The sequence below is a fragment of the Haliotis asinina genome, chromosome 8 (genome assembly GCF_037392515.1).
Source record: "Haliotis asinina isolate JCU_RB_2024 chromosome 8, JCU_Hal_asi_v2, whole genome shotgun sequence".
In the NCBI taxonomy this organism is placed as follows: domain Eukaryota; kingdom Metazoa; phylum Mollusca; class Gastropoda; order Lepetellida; family Haliotidae; genus Haliotis; species Haliotis asinina.
Window position 1 is genome coordinate 42,382,420 of NC_090287.1, and position 8,479 is coordinate 42,390,898.

The 8,479-nt window shown below is 37.1% G+C and overlaps 1 long non-coding RNA gene across 1 annotated transcript; it reads left to right on the forward strand.

Moving 5' to 3' along the window:
• Positions 1–385: 385 nt before the first annotated feature.
• LOC137293530 (uncharacterized) lies at positions 386–7,570 on the forward strand. The gene is made up of 2 exons (XR_010957485.1): positions 386–907; positions 3,701–7,570. It is a non-coding gene; the product is annotated as an uncharacterized lncRNA (long non-coding RNA).
• Positions 7,571–8,479: the final 909 nt, after the last annotated feature.

The following is an 8,479-nucleotide window of genomic DNA, read 5'->3' on the forward strand; positions in this document are numbered from 1 at the left end:
CTTCTCCCAGTGTATATGATGTTGTTTGACAACTGTATATGAATCCATACTGAAAAGACGCATCAAGTACAATAAAAGAAGAACCTTACATTCTTGTGACTCGACATACTTCTAAAATGCCCATCAAACAGATCATCATTCTGTACACACAACGAGCACACGTCGGGTTCTCCTTTTCAGTTTAAATGGATTTATTTGTTACAATCAAAATTAACCTCTTCGCCAACGCAAAAAAAAGAAAGAAACAAAACAAACCCATCAATGTGATCATAAGTCACTTTCATCGCTAGAATACAGACCTGATCAACAGCTGCTGTACATAACCATTGCCAGAGTTATCGTTCGTGGTGCCACTTTGATGATTTTATAGAGGGCGCCACAACTCGGTTGGTACATAAGTCAATAGAAAGGCTGGGTCTTTACATCGTCAGATCGAAGCACACCAAACTGACAGTGTTGTGACCTCGCCCAGGGCTCACTTTACGTTCGTCGCTCTCCCGTTTGGCTGTTTACATCATCAACTCTCACTGGTTAACATGGATAAGGAAGATGGAAGCGCTAACTACAGGGGCAATGCCACCACCAATGCCTCGAAAGGACCAACTTTCACAACGGAGAAGAACAAGAATAAAATGGCAGCGAAAACAAACAAAAAGTGGGTTCGCCTCGCCACAGTTCTCGCTTATGTACTTGCAGTGTCCCTAGCCGCTATTGTGTTGGCCACGTACTACAGTTTGATTTGGAAGCCAAAACTGAACAAGATGCCTTCCACATCAGTAGCACATACCACCACCATCCCCGCCCCAGAGAACTTCGGCGTTACGCAGGTTCACGACTCCAATCTCACCATGTCTGTAGGCACCCCAGCCGCGGTTAGTTCGGGTCCATAGGATGGGAGAATTCTGCGGTAAGTGGTATTCATTGTTTATACTATGTCAGTGAAAAGAAACAGTATTTTGTCGTTTCTGATAACTAAAGTGTATCGTCGGATCATCATGCTATATGCCGGCAGTGGTTACTCGGGCTGAACAATACTGTGACAGTTGTGTCACGCAGACGTAGTACATTATTGAATGGTGGCTTGTGTTGTAATGTAATGTTATTTTTTAAAAGTAATTGCAATGAACATGCTATAGTCTGAACAACAGATGTCCTTCTGAGTCTGAAATCCAAACCTATAACACGATGATGATTTGTATAGAATTTCTACAACTGACAGCAGTCCACCCTTTTGTGTGTAACCTATGAATACACAATTTAATTGAGAAAGTGGTCAAATGTAACATATTATATTTGGGATTACAGTTTTTCACTAAAGTACAGATATCCCAAAGCGAGCTGAATTCGATATTCAAGTGATTTCGACGATTGCATTTGCTGGCGCTATATCGGGGGAGTACGTGCGCGATCGGAGTACACAAAGAGTTTCATCTGTAGGGCGGATGCCCAGTCGCTGTCGTGAGGGTATCTTCCCATAAGACAGGCGTCCTAAAAGACAGACTGTTTAAAACTACACATTTTATGGTTGGTTGCATAAGCCTTAATAATAATGGTATGTGACCAGATAAAAAATACGATATTAGGTATTAACTAAAGTTTTACTGATTTATGTAATGAATTACGATTTTGAAATTAAGACATATTGCAACTGGTTTGGGTGATATATGGTATGAGCAAGACTTTAATGTCTCTTATTCTTTTCTTAACAAAAAATGCATTGTAAATAAATAGAGCTACATTGTGTTGTTTTGCTGGTTCTTGCAGGAAAGTAGGGAAGACAATAGACATTGACTTGAAATAGAGACACTTGTGGCAGATACTTGTTTCTTAGATTTTCATACACAGGACAAATAGACCTAAAATGGAATTCGTCTTCAATAAAGTAACAGAATGGACATAATCTTTGGGTTTTCTCCACAGACACATTATCTTCCATGGTTAATCAGTAAATCATTAAGGCTGAGGCCTAATCTTAACCATATAAAAGCATTGTGAACATTAGTAGCAAAGGTTAGTAAGATAATGCTCTGGCTCAAGCAACGACTTAAATGAAGGTTATGAATCATATCCTGAACTTTCGTATCAATAGCCAGCATACAAAACTATCAAATAAACATATTCACAAATACAACCAGAACCACATCTAAATAGTGGCATGCGAATGTGAGATGTCCAGTTATTCTTTCCAAGATAATCAAGAGGTAGAAGTATATGGAAGGTTTTCTAGGTAAATGATGTACAGGCATATTAATTTTTTTTATACCAATTTTTTAAACACTCATCACATCACACATGGAAAGGCCACTGATATGACTGACTGTCATATTAAGGTATTGATACATGGCATCATTCAGCATGTTTATTATCAACATAAGGAGAGAATCCCATCCTATTGGTAAAATCAGGTGTATCTAGACATTTTGCCAATTTACAATTTGTATTAACTATTAAAGGAGAACAGTAGACACAGGCAATGTGTGGACATTAATATTTCAATTCAAGTAAAACATGAATGATATGTGCAAACATTTCTTCAATGATATATAAAACCAACTTGCCACTGCAGTCATCTCAGGATTAGCAGACACATGTATATAAACATAAATACGTGTATGTCCAAAGAATTTCTTTATTATGTGACAGACACATGATTGTGGTCCAAAGTGACATGCTTTCTTATGTAATAAAATAGCTTCTCCTGAACATCGGGTTGAACTTGTGTTTGTGTTTAAATACAAATTTGTGCTTGTTTTGTGATATTTGTTGTGAAATAGAACAAAATATGAGACACAAACAGTAATAAGTTCATAAGCCGTACTGCTTCATATGTAATGTAATGTGCTGTGATCATTGATGATCATTACTTTATGAAATAGCTAGTAGGGCAGAAATTTGAGTGTTCTGAAAAATCTTGTGGATGTTTCTGTAAACTATGTTTAAACAACCAAGGAGTCATTTTGAAATCCAAAACTTATTTCTTTTTTGGTATGACATGAAAATTGAGTAGTTGCTGTGTTACTAACTGATTAATTGATTAAACATTCTCTTTTATTACCTTAACATACAATTGGATGTGTCCATTTGATATTGGCTTGTGAAGTGTAACCCCTCTACTGTATTCTGCATTAAGATAGTAAGATAAGGTGTATTGAATCTTGGCCATTTACTTTGCCTTTAACCGAGTCTCTTGATAGTCTGTATTTACATGAGGTTTCAATGTATTGCCATAATTGCTTGTGTACAAGGCTGCAGGTGTGGTTTATATTTACAGTTACTTATGCTATCATTCACATTTTATTCGTAGCGTTCTTTGTTTGGATTTTTCACTCTCCTTTGGTCCTAGTCTAGTTGGTTTTACAAAAAAAAACAAGGGTATGCCCTTTCAGTCTGCTCTTAATGTTGTGTCAGTTGACAGTTCATTACAATGACTGAATAAGCAGGATGTACTCCTGTGGATTGGTTGCAGCAGTCCAGTGTTCATGAACATACCTACCAGTACATCATGCACACATTTTGTGAAACTAATATAAATATGCATACATGCATTTTGTGTTAGCATGTTGAAATTAATTGCGCATATTTTGTAGTTTAATTTTGAAAGTATGCATTCAGCCAAGCAGGGCTTCTTTTGTTTCATTTATTGTTTTATTTGGCCTGTTCTTGGTAGCGAAATGGACAGTTATTTCCTTTGTTGTTTCAGGTACATTCATCTCCAAGGTAGTCTGCCCATAGCCATGGATGGAAGATGGTGGGTGTGGTATCTTGTCAGTTATTAGTCCCTTGTGATGACATTGACTATCAGCCATCTTGTCACCTGTCTCAAATACATCATTGTATCTATTATACCTTACGCCATCATCTTTGTCAACTCTGGACCTGTAGGTATGGCCTAGTGACTTCTTTGGATAGACAGCAATAATGTTCTGGCACGATGGTGACTTTTGGGAGAGTTGTAGGGAGTGACCTTCCTATGAGACAAGCCTGGGTCACAGCATGCTGTCGCTGAAGTGTGGCCCTCTTGGAGTGTCAACACAAAGCAATGTCCTAAATATCGGTATTTATGCCACAATACATAACATACAACATCAGTACCTTGTTCATACATGAACGAGATTGGTGTTTATGAAAATGTTATGCCCAGGATGCTGCATGTTTAAAAAGATGGTTTGCTCATAAAACTTTTTGACTAATGACATTACTTGCATACCCAAACCTGTAAGTAATGTTCTTTATAACTTCTGTTGAGAGTGTTGTACTGTCTGTGATGAAATTCTGATGTAGGGAAAATGAAAAAAATGGATGTTTTCTAACATCACATGTTTTTATTCCCTGTATGTAGTGCTGGCAGTTCGACAGTGGTATCCAGCATGACATGCCGTTACTGGCCCAAGATGCAGATAGGATCCATGTCATTCAGGACTCCATGCCATAATGTCTTAGTGATTCAGTATTCTTTTAGTGCTTGCTGCAAACAGTTGATCAGAAACAGGAACACATGGCTGTGTTTTGTTAGAGGAAAGTGTAAGGAGGATAGATACTGCAACATCTTTAAGTTTTCTTTTAAGTCTTCATTGTTAATTTTAAGAAAAGGTTATGGGAATTTTAGTTAGTATTAACACATGATTGAGGAACAGCATAGCCAAGGAGAGTTAATCATTCATCCATCATTTCATTTCAATGTAGATCTTGCCAAAATACAAAGGAACAGCCCAACTTCCAAGTGTGTCGGTTAGAAAGAAGGATGTGTTTCAACAGGTATGAGGGTGACTAGTTTGTGCAAGGGGTTTATTAGCGTTGTTTTAGTCACATTAATACTGCTATATGCTTGGCAGTCCATGTGTAGCTCCAGTCTGCTCATGGATACTTATGAGTTTCAGCTCCAACTTTGTGTGAGCTTAGGTATTCATGCATTGGGCACATTTTGCAGTATGAGTCGATAAGAGCAATTAGATCTACTAATTTAGTTTGCTTGATACTTTTCTCATGTTTTTGGGATTGTTTCTTGGATTTGCTTTAGTCTTAAGACGTTGTTTTTATAAGTTTGCAATATAGATAATTGCTTTATGTCATGTGTGACCTTAAGTTAGATGATTCATTCAACATAATTATGTGTGATAATTATTGTATTATTAACTGTGATTGGGGGCTGGCTAATGTCACAAGGAATGTAAGGTTACCATTATGGTGCCAGGATACAAATGTTGAAATTGGATTAGTATTAATAACCTCTCAGTTTTCATTGGATTTCTTACACAAGCCAAAGAAGGCCATTTTGCAATGATAGTTGGAAGTGGCTGATGACAATAAGTGAAAATTTAGGGGTAAGCAAACAATCTCCATGATTTTGACAGTGAAATATATCCTTTGATAATGATGTCAGTGAATTATTTCCCTAGATGACAGTGGTAAATTAATGGTTACTGTGCCTTCATTTGGGAAAGCTGTGACTGAGTCAGTAATGCCAGTAGACTGTCAAGTTTCCAACTTGTACTTTTGAATGCCAGTTTGTTTTATTCAATACATATGCTACATCAAGTGATGTCAGGTTGTTGTTAAAAAATTACAATATTACATAGTGTTTGACCAGTGATAAATGACAGCACAGTGGATGACTGTATTGTGAGATTATTTCTTTGCGGAGTGACTAATAAGAACTACCAGTGTATCAGTGTTTGCCCTAGACATGAAAATATAGGAGTCATCATGACCTTCTGGTGTCATGAGAGGGAGTCATGGACATGTTTTTGGGACTCAACTTCAGTATGGAACTTCAATCAAGACATCAACTGTGATTGTGTAAGAATGAAAAAAAATATAGAGGGTAAGGCAGCTGAGGTACTTAATCAACATTGTGCAGTTAACTGGCCAACCATAAAATAAACAAATTACAAGCCTATGTTATTTAACTTAAAGCCCAGTAGCTTTGTGTCAACAATGACACAAAGTGGGTATTTGAGATTGTGTGTGTCTCAAATATACAGGTTTTCTGCTGTAGGGCAAACACTAAGTCTGACATGTATGTCTGACATGATCATCGATCATCTGTTCTTTCAGTTACTTTGTGAACTTCATGAATCCACTGACAATCCAATGTCCACTGGAGAGTGTATGGATGTCAAATGATAGTGCCATGATGTGGGCCAGCAGTGTCAACACAGCACTGTAAACCCCTTCCAGGTCTAACAACTACATTGCTTCGTACTTCTCAATTTCACTGGCTCGTTGTGTTCCGTTCTGTTCAGCTATGAGATATACTTTACCATATTGGATCACTCCAGCTGTAATGTTAAAAAGCATTACATGCAACAATATTTAATAGATTATTCCAAAAAGGCTTCTTATAGGGACTTAGTTATGGATATTTTATTATCATTGACTTTGCCCAGGTTGTGGTGTGTTAGTACTTGAGAGTACTTCCTGGTCACACAAGCTATGTTTGCCAAATGGGGGTTTAGTTACAGGCTGACAGTGCAGAATTTCCAGCATATGTACAAAACAATCTCATCTTACTGGCTGGTGACTGTTTTCTAAACTTAGTGACACTGAAATTCCAATGATTCACATCTGTCAATGAAAAATGTTATGAGTCTGGTTACAAGCAAGTTACAATAGGTGTAATAAACCACATCACAGGCATACACATCCATATATGTTCCATTGTAGCAGGAAGTGTTTTAGTGAGGACATTACCTGGTTGAGCATGTTGAGGCAGGTACAACACATGGTGAGCTGTTACAATTTTACAAATGGTAACAGTTTCATCCAAAACTTAACTGGTTGGCACACCAAAAAAATTATATTATTTTGTTTGATAATTCACACTCACTTTGGTTTCAGTAATGGTTTACTAATCTACTCAAGGAGAATATTGCTAACACTATTGGACTATTGAAATGCCAGGGGACCAGATACCTATGAGAGTAATCAGTATGCAACAAATCAGATATTTATTTTAGTGTTACATGTTGTTTCTATGTGCACAGAATGTTTTATTTAAGGTATACTGAAGTTTCTGTTATATCTTTACATCAAACCTGTATATATTCTCCCAGAATTTGTGACCAGTTCATATATGAAATATGTGGTTATGTGCAATAAATGAATTATGAACTGTTTACAGTTATCTATGTTTATACCAATAATCTTTCTTAGGTGTTTGCATTATTCATCATGTGTACCAACATTTTGGATATCCTTGTTACAATCAGTGTTTTGTGCAATATTTTGTGGTCCAGTTGTTAAGACAAGTTCTTTTGTATGATGGACACTCCCAGGCATGGTCTTGGAGATGCAGGATCCAATGGTACTCAGGTTGGATCATGTTTGTTATTTTTTGTGATGTATTTTGACTCCATAATGTATTACAGCATTTATAGTTGTGGCATGTTGCATTTTTGTTATAAATGCATGCTATGTGCAATATTAATAGAATATTTAGAATGATTATTCAGCTCTTTATCTGAGATTTTTTCCTGTACTGTTTTTATTATCATGGCTTTACAACCATATCTGAAATATTACAAAACTATTGTCAATTCTGATTAAAATAAATGTGAGTGTTCTTACAGTACTTGTGTGTTAACTGATTTGCCTGTGGTGACTTAATAGGTAAATTATGTTCATTATTACAATATTTATAGTGTCGTAGTATGACATGTCATTGAAGCATTTCTCTTTATCCTTAGTTCCTTCAAAACCCAACAAAGGCATCTTTAAAGACCATCTTCCAACTAACAGCTTAATACTGGGTGCTATACAATTGTACTTTTTAGATCGATGACCCACGTAAATTGGCGAGTCAGCATTGTGTAAACATGACCCGAAGTACCTCACCAGCTGGTATATTTGCTGCGCTTTAGTATGGGATGGCGACTCTTTGTGTGGGGTTACTGTATGTTATGTAATACTGTCTAATGCAGCGTTTCATTAGTGGCCGTTTCCATAGTAGTCTGGCCAAGCAGACAAAGGAGTTTACATCTCCATGACAACGCCTTCAATAACAAGTAAGCCTTATCTCATTCCGGGCGTGGTCTCACTACATCATGTTGACTGCATTAAATCCATTGACTGAATGAGCAAAGCTTGCGTGTCGGGAGTCCCTGCAATCACGATGTATTGACTGTCCTCCCCACAAGGGACTGTCATGGGCGTGGAGGTACGAAACACAGGTTAAATGTTGTATAAGGTTAGCAGAATAGCATACAATGTTCAGCAAGTATTACATGGACATTATACAGTAAAACTTGAATAGTTTCTAAAACGCTCCGTATCAGACTTCAGATAAAATATTGCCCATTTACTGGACTGATTAATTATAACGTGTGTGGTGACTTCTGTTTACGATTCCTATCGAATCCATGAACAACCGTGTCCAATCCGAAGTGGACTAGATATCTTTGCATTTCGATCATAGACTGAAAATAAACATTTCACGGAACCCAGTGTGTTGATGTGTATGTAAGTGGCGACTTTTACGTAG